This window comes from Stegodyphus dumicola, chromosome 3 (genome assembly GCF_044657685.1).
Source record: "Stegodyphus dumicola isolate Sdum_Otavi_A_Nest chromosome 3, ASM4465768v1".
NCBI lineage: Eukaryota > Metazoa > Arthropoda > Arachnida > Araneae > Eresidae > Stegodyphus > Stegodyphus dumicola.
In genome coordinates, this window is record NC_140770.1 from 10,600,598 (window position 1) to 10,620,584 (window position 19,987).

The 19,987-nt window shown below is 35.8% G+C and overlaps 1 protein-coding gene across 1 annotated transcript in view; it reads right to left on the reverse strand.

Moving 5' to 3' along the window:
* Window positions 1-226: 226 nt before the first annotated feature.
* Window positions 227-19,987, reverse strand: part of LOC118187118 (uncharacterized) — a 271,397-nt gene continuing 251,636 nt past the window's right edge. The window contains exon 5 of the mRNA XM_085812565.1: window positions 227-306. The gene's annotated coding sequence lies outside the window, so the exon portion shown is untranslated. The remainder of the gene's footprint in view (window positions 307-19,987) is intronic.

Consider the following 19,987-nt stretch of genomic DNA (forward strand, 5'->3'; position numbering starts at 1 on the left):
GGAATTCAGACACTCTTTTCGAAAAAGTACCGTGCATAAAATTTCCTGTTCCATGCCTCTTTCCTGGACCACCGAGGAATTCGGAAAGCCTTTTACCAGGTCCACCGAGAAATTCGGAAATTCTTTTCCCAGGTCCTCCGAGAAATTCGGAAACTCGTTTCCCAGGTCCTCCGAGAAATTCAGATACTCTCTTCCCAGGTCCTCCAAGGAATTCGGAAACTCTTTTGCCTGGTCCACCAAGGAATTCCGATAGTCTCTTGTCTGTTTGTTCAGGTATCCAATCGGGCGAAAAGGAATCTTCAGGATCTGTAAAACATTACAGTGGTGTGAGAATACATCAATAATTAAAAGGCCCTGTTATTTCAGACAGTCAGTTAAAACCCATAAGATCCTCGAATAGGTGACTGTTGCAAGAATTGGGATAACTTATTTATTTTAAAAGCAATTACTTCCAACATTTTACAGCTGACTACATAATAAAGCTTCTTTCTGAAATAGTCATCAGAAAGTTTGTGTTGCCACAAATAATTTTATAATTTAATCCGCTCTGTGACAAAATTTTTCGTCGTGTTTCCACCTTGCACACGCAGTTTGAAACATTCTGTTGCGTAATTTAATTCCATATTTAATATATAGCTTTTATAACATTTGGAAACTACTGTGAACCCAAAATTCTAAGACTTTCATGTTAAATATTTATTCTATTTGGAGTTGAGTTTATCAAATATTATTTATTAAAAATATCTGTAATGTTTTCGTTCATAAAAGTTTTTAATATTAAAATATTCATCAGATTTTTGGTTCAGTTAGAAAATAGTGCCCATATAAAGAATTCCATCGAATTTCAAGTACGTACCATTAGCCATTTTTAAAATATCATGGGCGAAACATGGAAACATGACGGAAAATTTTGTCACAATGCGGATTAAATTACAAAAATATTTGTGGCAACACAAACTTTCTGGTTACTAGTTTCCAAAGCAGCTATATTATGCAGTCAGCTGTAAAAGGTTGGAAGTAAGTGCTTTTAAAATAAATAAAATATCCCAATTCTTGCAACAGTCACAAAATTCGAAGATCAAAAGTTGTGTAAGGTGTATGAGCCGCCTTAACAAATTAAATCTCGCATTTCTGTTTGATTTACACGGGAAGGCGAAATAAATAAAAGCTAATAGCACAAAAGTATAGACTTTTTACTTAAAGAATTAAGTACCAGTGTATTGTCTTTTAAAGACTACGTCAGTTACCAAACATTTATGGTTTAAATACCTCTTATTAATAATACTTACACAACAGTACTGTGAGGAAGATTTAGATACCTAATGGGTATCATACCAATAGCGAAATGTATTCTTTTTCAAATCATGAATAAATCGTGGTAATTATTTTTTATACAATTCGTTAAAAGTAATTTTCCTCATAAAGCAAACTACCATTTCTCTTCCGTAATTATCACGAAACTTTCAGGTGTGATCAAGCAGCGGAACAAAACAAAAAGGTCAAAGTGGGCTTTTCGCAATCATCGGCAGTCCCCCAAAACAAGGAGAAGTGAATGTGTATTGTAATAAGGCCGTATATGACATTACACATCCACTTTATACCCTACAACCCATATTATATCACTCAACAACAAGGTACAGTGCGGGGAAAATAAAAAAAGGGGACACAGTTCTATATCTCCCGTTCTACTTTGCCGATTGACGAAGTTCAACTTACGCTTTTCATGTCTCGAAAGCGCGACTTAGGATATGTATTAGATGTATATATAGCATTGTTCTAATATAGGTATTTTGACACAAAATCGGACCTTTTCTGAAATGAGATGCGAATTTTTTCCCATGTTTCAATTCTACGAATCAAATTAAGCCAAACTGTTAAGTTTTGTAAAAAATGGCACGAAAAGGTTTTAAAAAATTAGCTCTCAAAACTTCAGCTCCCGCATGTGCATTGAATTCGGTACATATTTATTAATATATCTTTTTTATTTAAACTTATTTGATTCTTTCTTTCACATTTTGAAATTTAGGTTCATTCCAAGCCCATTTTTATGACTTTTTCTAAATTTGTATTTTTAAATAAATTTTATAAATTTTTCGAAAACGTTTTGAATTATAACCTATAAAATTTACCTATTTACCTATCACTTATAAAATGTTAGAAAATAGTACAACATTTTCATATTTACCATTAAATAAAGTATTTAATTACTTAAATAGGTTATTCATTTCGCAGATTGAATGTATTTTAATTGACAGTTGGAGATAAAAATGATGTAGCTCATTAATTTTACGCACTTCCCAATACACCAATGATTATCTACACTGGTGTGCAAAAATTAAGGACGAAGTCGAAAAATTAGCATGTCAGCTGAACGAAGAGGCAAAGCGGACAGAAAGACCCATCAGGAGATTAAGTAAGGTGATGTACGGTAGCACATGCGCAGATACGCAGGTAGACGTAATGGGGGAGTGTCTGAGTAGTATAAAGCATGTTGTCGGTGTAAGATCAGTATTTCTGGCAAAGAGATTGCACGCCGTATAGCAGTTAAAATCACACCGAGTTGCTGCCTCAGCGAGAAATGGCGAATAATCAATCTGTTAGACGACATCTGGATGCTTTTACCCGAGGTCGAATCATTGGGAAGTTCGAGGTAGGCCGCAGTGCGACAAGCGTGGCTGCAGAGTTCGGAATTGCTCACAGCATCGTTTCACGACTTTGGAGACAATTTCAAACTACAGGAACAGCTATCCGGGGGTTTAGTAGTGGTCGTCCACGAGGAACCACACCCGCAGATGACCGCTATATTGGCTTACAGGCCAGAAGAAACAGGCGGCAGACAGCGGGAGAAATCGCTAAACACACGACACAGGCGACTGGACGACCGATATCGCGTTTTACCGTGGCCAGAAGACTGCACGGTGGTGGTCTGTTTGCACGACCCCCTGTACGGTGTGTACCTCTAACGCCTGCCCATCGGAGAAGGCGTTCTCTGTGGTGCCGGGAACACCGGAATTGGAGAGACAATGAATGGAGACGAGTACTTTTTACAGATGAGAGCAGATTCAGTCTGAGTAGCGATTCCCATCGCATACTCATCTGGAGAGAGCGGGGAAGCCGCAATCATCCCTCGAACATCATTGAAAGGGACAGGTATGGAGGTGGCGGTGTTCTCGTTTGGAAAGGAATCATGCTTGATAGTGGTACAGACCTTCACATCTTCGACGCAGTCAACGGGACCCGTTATTGTAACGAGATTCTTCTTCCATATGTGCGTCTTTTTAGAGGCGCTATGGGTCCTTTTCATGGACGACAATGCACCATGTCATCGCACAGTAGCTGCCGAACAGCTCTTAGAGAGTGAGGATATTGAACGTATGGATTGGCCGGCACGATCTCCGGATCTCAATCCCATCGAGCATATATGGGATTTTCTAGGCAGACGCTTGGCAGCTCGTACCTTACCACCAGTAACGATTCCGAAGCTTCGATTGGCGCTGCAAGACGAATGGGCAGCAATGCCTCAACAACTCATTGACACTCTCATTCTCAGCATGGGCAGACGCTGTGAAACCTGCCTAGCAGTCAGGGGTGATCATATCCCCTATTAAAGACCGGATGTTTCTTGCTGGACACCCATCACAGGGATATTTCGGCCTTCAGTCACATTGCGCTCCATGCTACTTTTTCAATAAAGCTTCTTTTTATCCCTCTGATTTCTCTTTTAGTAAGTGTTGCTAACATTACTCATGTCCTTACGCATTGGGGATCTTACGGTATTAAATGTGTTGATTTGGAAAGCTTTTGTACAAAGTTATATTGAAAAAACCGTCTCGTCCTTAATTTTTGCACACCAGTGTACATCAGGAATGGCAAAACCGCAGCACGGCGGAGAGAAAGGCACTACGGAAACAGTAACTTTTTGAAAAATTAATAGATCTGAAAAAATAATACTATCACCTGTATGAACTCTGTTGATAGATTCACACATAAAAGTATTAGAATAAATGTAATAATTCGATTTCTCTACAAGACGTTAATTGTGACCAAACTGAAATTCGAACCTCAATTGACCTTCAGCAACACACTACACCGAAAAGCAAATATAAGGATCTTAGCTCCAGTAGAGTGGTGTATCATCCGGGTACCTGGCTACAAGGTCCTATAAGGTATTTCTCCCGCCTTCTTAGCATGCCTTCGTGGTGTAGTGGTCAGCACACTCGGCGCGTATTGGAGAGACCCATGGTTCGAGTCCTGGCAAAGGCGTTGCACATTTTTCATGGCTCCTGCTTCGAAATACCCTAATGTCTCTACAAGTGGTGCCCGAATTAAAAAAAGTGGTGAATGATGATTCTTCTCCACCACGATTTGGCGACTGGGTGTCCTAAAACCCCAGTCGCCCTTTAAAAGAGGGACTGTATAAGGTATTTCTGCAGCCTTCTTAGCATGCTTTCGTAGTGTAGATATGAGCCCGATGGGCACGTATTCGAGAGGCCAATGGTTCGAATCCAGGCGAAAAGACTGCACATTTTTCATGTCTCCTGCTACGAAATGCCCTAATATCTCTACTCTAGTTAACCAGGCACGAAGTTATAATAAGTTGGAAGAAACAAGATTAATGGACCAATTTCAATTGTAAGTATTCTTTTGGAAATTTGTACCAACAAGAAATTTTCCAATTTACACCATTTTGCTGTCAGATATTGTTATAGGTTTGGATCAACGTATGTTTGCGAAGAAATGTTTCCTATTATGAGTGTAATAAAATCAAAATATCGTTCAGGATTAACTGATATGCACCTAAAACACCTAACTCTGTTAGCATCTTCAAGAACTAATGCTAATATAGGTAAATTTAATTCCAAGTAACTATTAAGTTACTTGGAATTAAATTTTTCAAATTATTCATTTTTATTTAATGCATAACCTAACTGACTGAACCTTTTAAAGGGTTTATTAACAATAAATCCCTAGTTTACACCTTTGTTTTATTTATTACATTATTTTTCAAATGCCGACTACTCAGACGTGCATGAAAAATGTGCTATTTGAGTATAAATCCCATAATCAGCATATAAATACAATCTTTTTCACTTTTTTGTATTTTTTTGGTATGTTGGAAAAGTTGGGAGTGGGACGCATAACTTTTTTTTTCCAGATAGTATCGCACTTCCCAAAAAGATTCCCCACCCCTGATCTAAATTTTAGAAGTTTTGAAAATTAAAATATTTTAAAAATCCAGTTGGAAAGATTATTTTTCAATTTTGTCAACTGACGCAATTTTACGTAGAATTCACCTGTAAAAACTAAAGAAATCATCTAAATCTATTCCTAAACTGTACGTATTTCTAATACTATTCTATTCCTATACTATTCAGCTCACTAGCGGCCGAGCGGTAAATTCGCTGAACACTGGTAGTTCGGTCCGAGGTTCGAATCCCGCGAACGGGCTGGCTGCATGGGTGTTTTCGTGGTTTTCCCCATGTGTAACGTGTATACGAGCCAGTTTCCCTTAGAAATCCCCCACGAAGGCATCCCTCCCCTTAGACAGATAGCCCTAGTGTGTGCTTTGCCATAATTAAATACACCACACCTATACTATTCTATTTCTTTACTATTCTATTCCTTTCATTGCAGGCCATACCCAACTGATTTAAGGGACGTTACATCATATGAGCACAGCATTTTTAGAATCTATATTTACAAATGAAAATCCATCTCGGATTATTTACTTGTTGTGCTTGTTTGCACATTTATCCTTTATATTTATTCGCAGTTATGCACAATGAAAGCAATATCAATATTAATCTTTGTATTCGATGATTGATTTCGTCAATAGAACTTTGCGTGATGCACACACTTTATGCACTTTTCTTATCATTACTCTTAAGCTGCGTTCCCCAGACGACGGTATAAGTGATGTAGGCTGAGTTGTGTTGCCAGGCAACAGTCTGTGCTACGTCACAAAATCTGGTTTAGGACTCTTGGCATAAAGTTCGAAGTTTTCAACTTTATGCGGACTTAGGATAAGCGTCGACTAGTCAAAACGAAACCTGAATGGGAAAACAGAGCGGGAAAGCTGTAGACGCTGCGCACTTTCAGTTTCTCTAAGTGGCTGCGGCTTAGACCCTGTGTCGCTAGTGTGAACGAAATTCCCGCGTTTTATTCCTTGTGACTATGTGACATTTACGTTGCCATCTGAATGCAGCCTTAGGCTCCGTTCAGATGGTGGTATAAATGTCATAACTGGTTTAAGCCGACTTCGTAACCAGACGTTGGTACGTCACAAAACCGACTAGGTCACAAAGCCGTCGTTTAAGCCGACTAGGTAACCAGACGTTGGTACGTCACAAAGACTGGTTTATGGATTTTTGGTTTATGGGTTTTAAAAACTGGTTTATGCGTTTTCAACTTTATGCCGACTTGGTATAAGAGTTGACCAATCAGCGTGAACGAGCGAAACCCATTGAGCGCGAAAACATAGCAGGAAAGCTGTAGACACATCCACGCATGCGCAAATTTAGTTTCTCTAATTGGCTACGGCTTAGACCCTGTCTCGCGGGTGTGAACATTTTACGCCTTATGGGTATACCTCCGTGACATTTATACCGCCGTCTGAATAAAGACGTACATGATAATCTTCTTAGATTTTTCTGTTGAACTTTCAATCTCCCGTCAAATTCAAGTCCTTTTTTTTATTGGAGCCCACCAGCGGCCGAGCGGTAAAGTCGCTGAACACTGGTAGTTCGGTCCGAGGTTCGAATCCCGCGAACGGGCTGGCTGCATGGGTGTTTTCGTCGTTTTCCCCATGTGTAACGTGTATACGAGCCAGTTTCCCTTAGAAAGTCCTCCACGAAGGCATTCCTCCCCTTAGGCAAAATCTCGAGTGTTCTGTATCTAATTTTAAACTTTTCAATAAATCTCTTCTTCCTATACCTTTAAATTTTTTAATCAGTGAAGAAAACATGAAGACGTAGTATTTTTAAATCCCATGTATTGTTTGAAATACTTCAAAAAAGTTTGTTGCTATTTAATCGACATAAGAGTATAAATGGCAAATGGCATGACTTTGTTCACAAACATTGGACAAGTCTTCCATTAGAACTAAGCTTACTGGCAAAAAATAAGTACCGTATTTGACGGCATATAAGACGCACTGGAATATAAGACGCACTGCCGTATAGGACGCACTGGCATATAAGACGCACCCTTATTTAGACGGCCACACCCAAGGGAAAAAAGTTTAATAGCGTGGTTTCTTTTAGTTCTCACGTTTCGTAAAACCAAATAAACAGTTATTGAATGCAATTACCTTCACGTATAAGACGCAGGTAACTTTTTTGAGACCAAATTTAGGGAAAAAAGTGAGTCTTATATACCGTCAAATACGGTAGTCAATATTTTATGCCGTCCAGTTAAAGCTAAAAGATTGCTGTATTTGGATAAAACACCGTTTTTCTTCCCTAGCTTTTCTTAACCTAGCTTAAAGAGTTTGTGTTCTGAAATGCGAGTTCTGAAAATTTAAAATATATTAGATCAATTTCCCTTCCCAGAATGTGTTCAGAGAGCAAGCTTACCTAAATTAAAAAAAAAAAAATTGATTGGCCCACTTAGTGATAGTTTTCGTCTTATTAACAAAGACAAACCCTCTCAAACTGCCTGCAAAGGTCAGCCTGAACCTTTTCCTTCGAGCTGTTGAACTTTACGACAGCTTAATACAACGACTCGCTCAAGACAGTGAAGCAGGATTTCATCCAATCCGCTGCACGTTTACCATTTCTAGTTATTTTTAGATAATTCGAGGCCTAAGGAGTAGCACAGACAACAATAAAAACCGGCGAGACTCAAGTTACAGGGAAGCAGAAAATGAGTGTATCTTGTTATATATTGTAATATTAATGTTACTATGCATTCTTACTGCTTATTTAAAAGAAATATAAGAAGTAATATTGTGATCAGTAGTTTCCCACGACTACTTTTCATTTGTTATCTTCTTACTGTAACCACAGCCTTCAGGAATTAAATTTTTCGCCTAATTTTCTCTCGATTTTCGGACGATAAAATTAGCAAGTAATTAAAAAATTAGTGAAAAAAAAAGGGGAGAAATACACTAGAAAATCGGTAACTTATGATTCAATATTCGAGTGGTTTTTTTTTCCCTCCAAAGTTGCCTAAAACTACAATCATGTCTACATTTTAACACGGAAAATACTTTATTCAATAACTTACTTCTTTAAGTTACATTTGAAGAAATTAAATTATAGTCGTAATGATTTTCATCTGGAATATATAAACACCATTTGATTTCCTTGAAGAAAATGTGAACTCGTTTCAAAATTTGTTATTATAACTGCTTGTTAAAATCCAGATCTTGTGATTAATTATAGTTTGACTTTAATGTAACAAAAGTTAAAAAAATCTGATGTGTACACCACATGACTTCCTTGTACGGAATATTAAATTATACTCACATTTTGGTGCATTTCATTTGGTGCATTCATTAAATTTCCTCGAATTTCATTAGTCTTATTCAATTAATTCAGTTCTCACTTCGCGGCAAAGCAAAAATGTATAAAACCTCAAAATATTTTTATTAAAAATTGAAAAATTTAGAAATATATAAAACGCCAAATACAATTAAAACAATTTTTACAATTGAAATTAGAGTTCCTACGCAAAAACAAGCAATTCAGCCAGCGGGCAAAAAGGCAGACTTTTCGGTGCACAAAGCTTCAAATGTAAACAAATATGGCTCCTATGGTTAAAAAATGAGGCTTAGCCGCACTAAGAAAACTTTTAAACGGTTGATAATTCTACAACTATTGCATACAGATTATCGAAAGGCATAAGAACCTTAACCGGAAGATAAGAGTATAATTCAATCATTTTTAAAGCAAAAAATGCACAATTTACCAACACAAGAAAATAACGAAACTGAGCTCACGGAACCGAGGAACAGAGTGGGTATGTATATATATATACCCACTTTGTTCCTCGGCTCCGTGAGCTGAGTTGCGTTATATATATATTTTACAATACTTATATATATATATAAATATATATATAAGTATTGTAAAATTGTAAATATATATACGCACCAAAAGTATGTATATATATACTTTTGGTATACTTTTGGTGAGGCCGATTGCAGCCAAAAAGGGAGGTGCATGACTACATGTTATAGCAGTCCTATATACAAAATTTCAAAGTTCTGATGCTACTCATTTTTAAGTTATGCGGGATACATACATACGTAGGTACGTACGTACAGACGTTACAAGATAATCTGTTCTGAATCCCTTTAAATCCTTTTTGCAGCACGTTTTGTGAAAAACAGTCCTTTATTCTGTCTTTACGTACAGATGTCACGCAAAAACATCGTTAAATTGTATTCGATAGCAGTTAAAATGGATATTTTCATTGAACTATGATACCCGAAAATTTACAATATTACTTTTTGCTTCGTACAAAGAGAAAAAAAAAAAAAAAAAAAAAAAAATGTAATATTTCCGTAAAAAGAAGAAACAGTTAAAATGAGAAATTCTGGTTTTGTTTTCATCAACATGCATTTTTAAAAATCTACTTGATCGAATATATTAATAAAGACAAAGATTCTGAAATGCATACAAGTGGATGAAAGGTGTATAATATTAAAGGACGTTTTTAAAATTCAATCCACGGAAAATAAATACAGCTTGCTTACAAACTGCATAATTCTATATTGTGAATATTTATTTCCTTACTTATTCATAAAATTTAAAACAAGTGTATATGAATGCAAATCTAATTTTTTTTTTACATAAAGTTCACAATTTTCAATAGAACATCTTCATTTTACTCAGTAACGTAAAGGAAAGAATGAATCGTTATTTATTATTTAAAAAAAAACTTGTATTTTTTTTTTTTCATTTTCATTCTTTATACCTTTGAAGCATCTAACTAAGATTTCGCATGCTATTTGAATTTGCATAAAATTTCAGTGGTATTTCTTTACAGAAGACATTTCTTTCACTTGAAATTTTTTTTGCGCTAATTAAAAAGCAATTCTCAATTCATTTCGGCGCATAAAAACAATAAAAAAGCCTTATTTATTCTTCAAATTATGCTGAGTTTTTTAACAGTTATCATTAACGCTTAATTATTTTTAAGTCGCTAAAGCATCACTATGTGCAAGAAAATATAAAGAACATCTTGAAAAACGATTATTATATCGAGAGAGTATTTTTTATTTTTAGCAGTTTCTTGACAGTTTTTTTACACTTTTTTTTTAAAAAAAAGTTATTTATAAAGCCTAAAAGCAAAGAATTGAGACAAAATTTAAATTTCGACATTGTTTTAAACAACAAAAATTTATTAAAAAGAATGCTCTGGGAATAAAAAATCTGAAAGGTTTCAGATTTTAAATTACGTTCAAAGGTGCGTTTTTTTTGGTGTTACCTTTATTTATTAAATATCCTGTTCTTCGCACTTAAACCATAAAATTCAGTTAAAGTTTTACAAAATATGAAATCCATAATAAAATAATTTCCAAATTTCAAATTTAGGCTTCCAAATGTCTATATTCGCAGTAGGATTACATCATTCAAAGTTCGATGGCTCTATGTACCGTTGTTTTATCACAATGCGAGAAATCGACACACATTGATGCAGATTTTTCATTATTTAATTTCTTCAAATATAATGCAGGACTCTTAACATTTGGTGGCAACAGTTCGAAAAGTGAAACGGACATTTATAGTGAACCATTACAAAACGAAAACAATAGTTCTTCAGGGACAAAGCAAAGCCACTTTGGACTAATAATTTAAAAAATAAAAATTTAATAATACAATTTAATTTAATAATTTAAAAATTTTAATTTTTCAAATTTAATCTTCAAATTAAATTCATTAAACAGGTTAAACTATTTTAAAACTATAGATTCAGTTCTTAAGAATATTATTTTTTTTTAGCCCAAATCGCAGAAAAACTATTAATTTCAAAACGGCATTTTGCATCGACTCACTTTTCAAACTGTTGCCACATAATATTATCGCCGTGTATAATATTTAAATAAACTAAATCATGAAGAATCTGCATGAATGTTTTTCGCATTGGGAAGAAACAACTGTACCTAGAGCCATCCCGTTTTCAATAACCTAGTCTTCCAACCGAACATGGGCACTTAAAAACCAGAATTATGAATATGAAATCGATAATAAAACAAATTCCAAATTAGGGCTTCCAGATGCCTGTATTCGGGTGGAGACATACGTTATTCAAAATTGGATGGCTCTAGGTACCGTTGTTTCATCACAATGCCCATTTGGACTAAAAACACCTGTGTTATTTTATCTTGTTTGCATTATCAGATTTACAGGTTGTTGTTGCCAGCCTTGCTTGGCAGAGAAAGCTCAGCACAAACCCACGAAATCCATCGTTGCAAAAAAGTCAATTGCGATTGCTGGCAAGAGCCTTGAGCATTATATAGGTCCGAATTTAACTCAGTTCTGCCTACCCCCCTAACTTTTAGAGAGAGAGCCCCGGGAAACGGGTCCAATGGTCTCCCTCGTTTCCAACCAACAATCTCTCCCGAGGACTTTTGGCTCGCCGCGTGTTTAGAGTGCCCCTATCCCGCACAGACACTATACTTTTATTGCTTTCTCCGCGGTTGACACCTACGCCTTCGGTACGGCACCTTTATATAGGTAGGTATAGACATAAACGAAGGTGGTTGTCGCATAGGTGAAGTCAAGCTCGGTTACGATGTAATTCCTGTCCAGTTTCAGTTCAGGGTCTCTCAACTGGGGCGGACTTCCCTCTTTAGGGAAGAATTTATTTTTCAGGAGCTTGTTCAGTTTCGGGGGGGGGATGCGATAAGCATTTTACTTTTAATTTGTGAAAACAAAACAAAAAAAAAAAAAAAAAAAAAAAAAAAAAAAAACTGCTTTTATTCAAGCTTTGGCATCGTTTCCAACATTTTATATTCTTTTTGTTATTTAATCTATAAAAATAAGTAATACAAATAATTTTTCATATTTTGGGAAGTCAGGGAGACGATCTTCTGACAAAGTTGAAAGGAGTTCATGGGGCAAAACAGGATGAGAATCACTGGTCCAGTCGTTTTTCTTCTTGGACATACCTCTTGTGAAGCAATCGGGACGAAATTTTGGGGGTAAAATGACCAATGGTGCTAGTACTACAGTGTATTGCCATTGCCCTCTCTGGAATCCTTGAATTTGTTAATCAAAACTTCGTTAAAGTTTTACAAAATATGGAATCCATAATAAAATAATTTCCAAATTTCAAATTTAGGCTTCCAAATGCCCATATTCGCAGTAGGATTACGTCAATACCATACGATTTTGATTGTCACATTAGCGTGTTTCTCTTCTAGTCTAGTTCTAGTCTAGACTACAGGTGTATTATTTAGATTATATCTAAGCACTGGTGCGGGCTATATGTCTAAGAGGAAGAAAGCTTTCGTGAAGGATTTTATAAGGGAAAAAGTAGCTGGTATTCATGTTACACAAAGAGAAAACACGCAACCAACCTGTTTGACAGGATTTGAGCTTCCAGCATTCAGGGATTTTACAGCTCGAACGGGGATGAGCCATGAAATCAGCAAGTGCTTATCCGTTGAAACGGCAAGTCCTTATCCGACCTTTTGAATGTTAGATTACTTTTACCTGTATTTATATAGTAAATATATTTAGGGCATTCTCTTTTAATTAATGCCAAATTGGGAATATTCTTCTTTAGATGATAAAATGTGACTGCAATGCTCAAACAAAGCTGAAAAGAAAATTAATTCAGAGTGTTTTTCAAAGTTGTTTACTAAAAATGAACACTAATGCAGTAGAATACACATTTAGTTTTAATAGATAGTTATGTTAATTATCTTTACTGTCTTTCTTGTTTACTATTTGCTTGCCAGAATGCTAATTTCTAGTTCGCGCGTATCCAAATGAGGTAGAAAAAAATAGTATTTAAAGGAAGGTTTTAGAGGGTAGAATTACAGCGTGTTCCGCCTGTTGAAGACCACGTTGCTACTCGATTCTCTTGACAGCTGGTTATCTGCTTTTAATGGGACATATATGTTCCATTAAAAGCTTACTGTTGGGTCGAAGATTGCTAAGAATCTGAGGAAAATCAAGACGCCACTGTGCACGTTGTACACAAATAAATATAGAGAAAAGAACATATATGTGTTTCCCAATGTGTAATGTCGGTTTATGCAAAGAATGCTTTACTTTGTACCACATGACGTAAATCTATTTTATATAGTAACATTTTTCAGAATAAAATAGGTGTGTTTATAGTAAGTCTATCGCTAAGTGTGGGACGTATGTATCCCACCGTTAACTACATCTGGGACATTCTACCCCAGCCTTTGGCTTGAAAACCGTTTGGCCAAAAAATCCCAAATGCTAGCTTTACCTTATTTATGACATATTTTATTCATCTGTATAGAAAACGGGTAAAAAAGTTTTATTTATTTATTTTTTTTTAATTCGTAGTCAATGGGTTAAATTCTCTTACGTTTTGAGATACGAGATAAATGCTGGCTGGTTCTGTAAGCAGGAGTAGTGTCTTCTGTTAACTTTTTAAAGGTGCTTTAATTTTGTAGAGTACCTCACTTTGGAATTCTAATGTTGGAAGTGAGGAATCTAAGAACTGATAAGCGAATAATCGCTTGCGTTCGGTGACAAGAAACAACAAGATAGAAGGGTAACTAACCCTTTATTATTCCAATAAGATTTAACAAAACTCCGCCTGGGATTGTACAGGCAAAGCCCGCACTTGGACTTGAACTATAAAGACTAAGAATTAAACTAAAACTAAGATTAACTAAAAGAAGTATAGCCGAAGCTATCAAGGTCCAGTTTGAGTTGGCCCCTTAACTTATTTGACTACGAAGCTTAGCAAGGGCCTGAGTACGGCCTAGCGTAATAACAGCTTCGAGAGAGAGAGAGTGGCCAAAAAGGCAGACGCGCGTAAATCAGAAACTCTGATTCTCTCCGACTCAGTAAGTAACTTCGTGGTTTAAATACCGCTTCTCCTCATTAAATATTCAGCAAATTCCAAAACTATGTTCTGGCCGGAAGTAGTAAGTTGAAGTTAAGAATTTGACAGGAAAGGAACTTAAAATTTAGCTGTTAATAAAATTAACATAATTCTTACAATTTGAATATTTATGTCATTGAAAACGTTTTCGTAATTGGAACTGGGTCAGAACTGTTAGTTATATAACATCAACGGCTTCGAAAATAAGGATTGCGTAAGGACTTTCAAGGACACGATACACAAGGAACCAAAAGTCTGAAGCCACATTTTTCGATCATCCTATTTAACACCAGGTTACGTAGTCTAGTGATCTCAAACTGCGGTGAAGTCGCTGAACACTGGTAGTTCGGTTCGAGGTTCCAATCCTGCGAACGGGCTGGATGCGTGGACATTTTCTTGCTTTTCCCCATGTGTAACGTGCTTATTCACAAAGCCTACAGACCGTTTCTTCTGCTGTTTGCTCCGATTGGTTAAAAGAGGTAGGGTTACAGAATCTAGTGCTTGGCGAGTTTTGGTTCATCCCTTTTACAATTTGTATCTGAGCGTCGTGTACCAAAAAGTGAGCATAACTTACCGGAGAAACCGCAGCCCAGAGGTAACGAGCGCAAGAATAATTCACAGACTTCTAGGTCGCCGGTTCTATCCCCGCTCGTAGCTTTCATAAACTCTGCTCTATACGAATTTATCTTTATTTTAACTTTATTGAATGACTTTGTCATTATTTGTCTTTTCGCCTTCGGGTATGGTGTTAAAAATTAAACGCCTTTAATTTCTCTATTTTTGTTAATGTTAATTTTTCTTATTTTTATTTGCTGGTTTGTACTCTTTGTAGTAGGTACCAGTAAGCAAGATTACGATCCAAGATCCCGAAAAGCTTTTCAATAGATATAGCGCATAATGGAATAAAATATAATTTTAGTTATACTTACTCGTAAAAAGAATAGGTATCCGACACCCTTAAATGTTTACTGAATGTTTTCATTTGGTTAATTTTTTAATATTCCTTTATTTGTATAAATTAATGCGCTATGAAAATTTACACAACAGACTCTTCCTAAGTGAAATAACGAAAAAGTGCATATGCTGTCTCGATATAAACACCTTTTCTTGTAAAACAATTACGTACTTTTAAAAGTTTAAATTCAAATACAAATAAACTATTAATAAGATCAGTAGGTTATTTAAGATATATTCCACACAATTCCTCTAAGCTTTCATTTATAAACTTAAAAAATATTGAATGAAATAAACGCTGTTTCCGTTTGTTTGGCGTTAATTACCACGCCTACAGGGCGATAACTCGCCATTCCAAATATGACCGCCAAGCAGATGTTTCCTCCAATCAGAGCAGCCCGTAACGAAATTGTCTGTAAGCTTTGTGAATATGCGTGTAACGTGTACACGAGCCTGTTTTCCTTAGAAAGTCCACTACGACGCCATTCCTTCCTTTAGGCAGTTAGCCCGCGAGTGCTTTGCCATAATCAAATTAAACTCAAGTTCCTTGCGGGCTGAACAGCTGATGATCTAAAAACAGCTGACGAGCCAGACTTTATAACAAAATGAAAAACTTTATTAGTACTAAAATAATAATTAAAAAAATCAGGTTTTAAATTTCGCTTAATACAAATATACATAAACAATAATAATAATATCGCAAAGCGAAAAAAAATTCAAATTAATCTCTTGATTTTCCATCTGAAATCTTACGTTTGGTACTTTAAGATATTTTTTTGATTACAATTCGTAATTCAAACAATATTCAATAGTAATTCAAGTATTAAAATTCAAACATACAGACAGCTAAATATTTAATTCTTCGACTGATATTTCGTTCAAATAATGTAACACGTATCATTAAATCAATTAATCATTAAATAACTTACCTTAAATTAAACGAAAAATAAACAAATAAACAAATTTTGTTAGTTTTCATTGAAAATTAAATAAGTGGCACAAGACTTAAGACTTACAAGCATCTGCGTTTACTGCGAAAATTTTTGCCATTTTGAATTTCTTAATCTTTATCTCTAGGCAAAATAGCAGAAAGTTCATTACCTACTCTGACTCTCTGAGTTATATTGAATCAATAAATGAATACAAATACCAGCCACCCTTTGGTCCTAGAAATTTTAAAGGCACACCTCCGTTTGAGAAACGTGTAAGGATCCTAAGTTTTACTAACGTTTATTTTATTTTAAAACTGTACTATCACTTCTTATTTTCTACTTCCGGCCAGAATTAAATGCTTTAACTTGCTTATGCAAATTGTCTTGCTGACGCCCAAGTTGTGGCTTTTTGCCAAGACTTAGGGAGAGAGAAGGAGGTTTTAGGAAGCAAGCCGCTTGCCACTGCAGCTTTACGAGTTTTCACTCGGTTGCTGGTTGCCTTTAAGGCCAGAGGTTTAGCCCTCTTGATATTTGCAAACGTATCGTAGTTTTAGCAGCTCGGCGAACTGCATACGTTTTTCTAAATAAAGGCCAGTCTTAGTGCTAGGCATTTGTATACTAATTCAAAGTTAGCTTTTAGTTAGAATTTTAGTTAGTAGTTTTTATATTCTTACGTTCAGACCATAAGTGGTTGGTCTCTGTATTCCGAAGTTCGGAAATACCTGTAAAGTATTGAAAATAAAGGGTTTCGTATACCCTTCCTGCTTGTGTTGTCTACTTCACACCTTCTTGAACATAGCTTGAGTAAGCTCCCTGTTCCTAGTCAGGATCATTCATGTTTCCAAAGCAAATCAAGAGAAACACAAGTCCTGACAAACGCAGGTTATTTTATTGCGTACTGCTGGGTGCCTGGAAATCCTGGCATCAAAGGCAACGAACTGGCCGATATCGCAGGAAAATCTGCTTATATTACATCAGAAATGATGTCCCTTTTACAGACATACGGAATTACATCAGAGCAAAGATCGTGTCCAGGTGGCAAGAATTCTGGGAATGCCAAACTCTGAACAAATTAAGGCAGGTAAAACCCAATTTGGAGTACTGGGAGTCTAGAGGAAATCGGAAGGAGGATATACTACTGACTCGTCTACGAATTGGTAATTTCAGACTTACACATCAGTATATCTTGAAAGGAGATAATGAGCCTATTTGTGGCACTTGCAACGTTCCCGTTTCAGTCAATCCCATTTTAACCTGCTGTCCTACTTTTAGTCAGAAACGTGAATTTTATTTTAACTCTACGAATGTTATTTTAACAGATCTCATTGGAAGAAACCCTCACATCAACCTCGTAAGGTTTTTAAAAGACATATCCTTTTACCATAGGATTTGAAGTGCATTTTATACTGCTCTACCTGTTGCTAGAGCATTTCTCTATGTCTTCATCTCATTGGAGGAAACCCCCATATCAACCTCATAAGTTTTTTAAAAGACATCTGCTTTTACCATGTGATTTGAACTGCATTTTATCCTGCTCTACCTGTTGCTAGAGCATTTCTGCATGTCTTCATCTTATTGGAAGAAACCCCCACATCAACCTCATAAGTATTTTAAAAGACATCTCCTTTTACCATGTGATTTGAACTGCATTTTATCCTGCTCTACCTGTTGCTAGAGCATTTCTGCATGTCTTCATCTTATTGGAAGGAACCAACACATCAACCTCATAAGTTTTTTAAAAGACATCTCCTTTTACCATATGATTTGAATTGCATTTTATCCTGCTCTACCTGTTGCTAGAGCATTTCTGCATGTCTTCATCTCATTGGAGGAAACCGCCACATCAACCTCATAAGTTTTTAAAAGGCATCTCCTTTTACCATATGATTTGAACTGCATTTTATCCTGCTCTACCTGTTGCTAGAGCATTTCTGCATGTCTTCATCTCATTGGAAGAAACCGCCACATCAACCTCATAAGTTTTTTAAAAGACATCCCTTTTTACTATATGATTTGAAGTCATTTCCCTTTTATCCTGATCTACCTGTTGCTAGAATGCCTGAACATTTCATCAGTTCACTTGATACAGTGTGTTTAGCATTTTGAATTTTTTTTCACCATTTGTCTGGCGCATGATAACCCTCGAGGTTTTGTGCCATTAAAAAAATCAACCAACCAAACCAACTAACTTAAGACTTACAAATAATAACAACCTAATGTTTTTCTTTCATTCACTAAATTTTCCCTTCGACATAAAAATCAAAATACCTGTGTTTGTTATATGAATAATAATTAAAGTTTCTTTATTTTTACAGCAGCTTGATACTTTTCGATCCTGACAAAGTTGGAGAAGCATTTTTTTGGTCCAAAAGGCGTTAGCCCAGAAGGGATATAAATTTCGTTTTGGCATTTCGCGTTGATTCACTTTTCAAACTGTTGCCACCAAATGTTACAGCCTTGTATTATATTTAAAGAAATTAAATAATGAAGAATCTGCATAAGTGTATGTATGTTTCCCGCATTGTGATAAAACAACGGTACCTAGAGCCATCCAATTTTGAATAACGTAACGTCTCCACCCGAATACAGACATCTGGAAGCCCTTATTTGGAATTTTTTTATTATCGATTTCATATTTTGTAACACTTTAACGAATTTTTGATAAACAAACTAGATTTCAGAGCGAGCGATGGGAGTGAAAGTTTTCAACATTTTTTCCTAATGGCGGGCGCTTGCTTATAACAGCATTGGCCACTCCTAAGGCGAGAAGTGGTGGTGTATTACTGTGGAGTTTTTTGTGGAGGCTATACTTTGGAGGCTCGTAAATAGGCCGCCACCATTACCTTCTATGAAGTGGCTGACAGTTTTTTCCGAGGGAGCCCAAGCCCTTCAGTATCGTACTTAGACTCCCTTAACCCTTTGCGGCACAGTGTGTCCGGTCTTGACACACCTAAAAATTTCCTTCTGTACGTACAGAGAAACTGAATGAAAAAGGATTTATAGGTTACTATACGTTACTCTGAACCCTTTTTTTATAGTAGATGGCAGCTCAACACAAACTAGTCCATATATTTTAGCCATGTTTAGTTTTTTAAGACCCTCATTTTTCAAAGAAATCTTCCAGATGTTTTTTTAGGGTATAAAAGGAATTGTTTGAAAAGAAATTTATATGTTATATTTTGGGATGTATGCTAATCTCCTTATTCTATATTAGTTTTAAATTTTTAACTTGAAATCTTGCCTAAAATCAAAAGACGAACAATAGGTGTGCCCAGACTGGGCTCACCGATCATCTACAACAACTGAGAGTCTGTATTCTTTGTTTCTCCGCATCTCATCGGTTAGTTCATTGACAACAATGCTCGCTTCAGCAGTCTTTTCGAAGCTCTTTTGAATCAATGTGCCACTTTGGGCACACCCACAGAATTAAACTGATAAGTGCTATCTTCACAAAATTTTACTTGTGTACTCCTCTAGGCCTAATTAGACTGCCTACCTTTTTTTATTTTATCAAAACTCCGACTTTAAGAGGTAGCGTGCCGGAAAGGGTTAACCGCTATACCGTCTGGGCGGCCAGTTGGAGAAGTTAAACATGTTCATCGGTCAATTGGATTTTATTGATTAAACTTTGTAATACTGTCAGCCAAATATTAAATTTTGAGACTAACATTTATTTCAAATAATTCTAACATATTTAATTAATTATTAGATAACTTTAACTGAAAATAAATACATTATGAAAACTTCTAAATAAATTCTCGAAGAAAATTTCACAAGCGCTTTTGTTTTCTCACGTTTGTTACATTTTTCTTCGACGCATAGATGAAAATATATACGTTTTTTGTATGAATAATTATAAACTTCATTATTTCTTACTACAGCTTGACCCTTGATGGCGTTTCATTTCTAATAAAGTACTAGGCTAATATTCTGATACGCCATAGTGAGAAATTGGTTGATATGATCTTCATCGCGGATTCTATTTTCTTATTAATTTTCAGCTGTGAAAAAAAGCTTTCATATGTATTCCCAAACAAAGCGGCTTCATTATTTTTCGG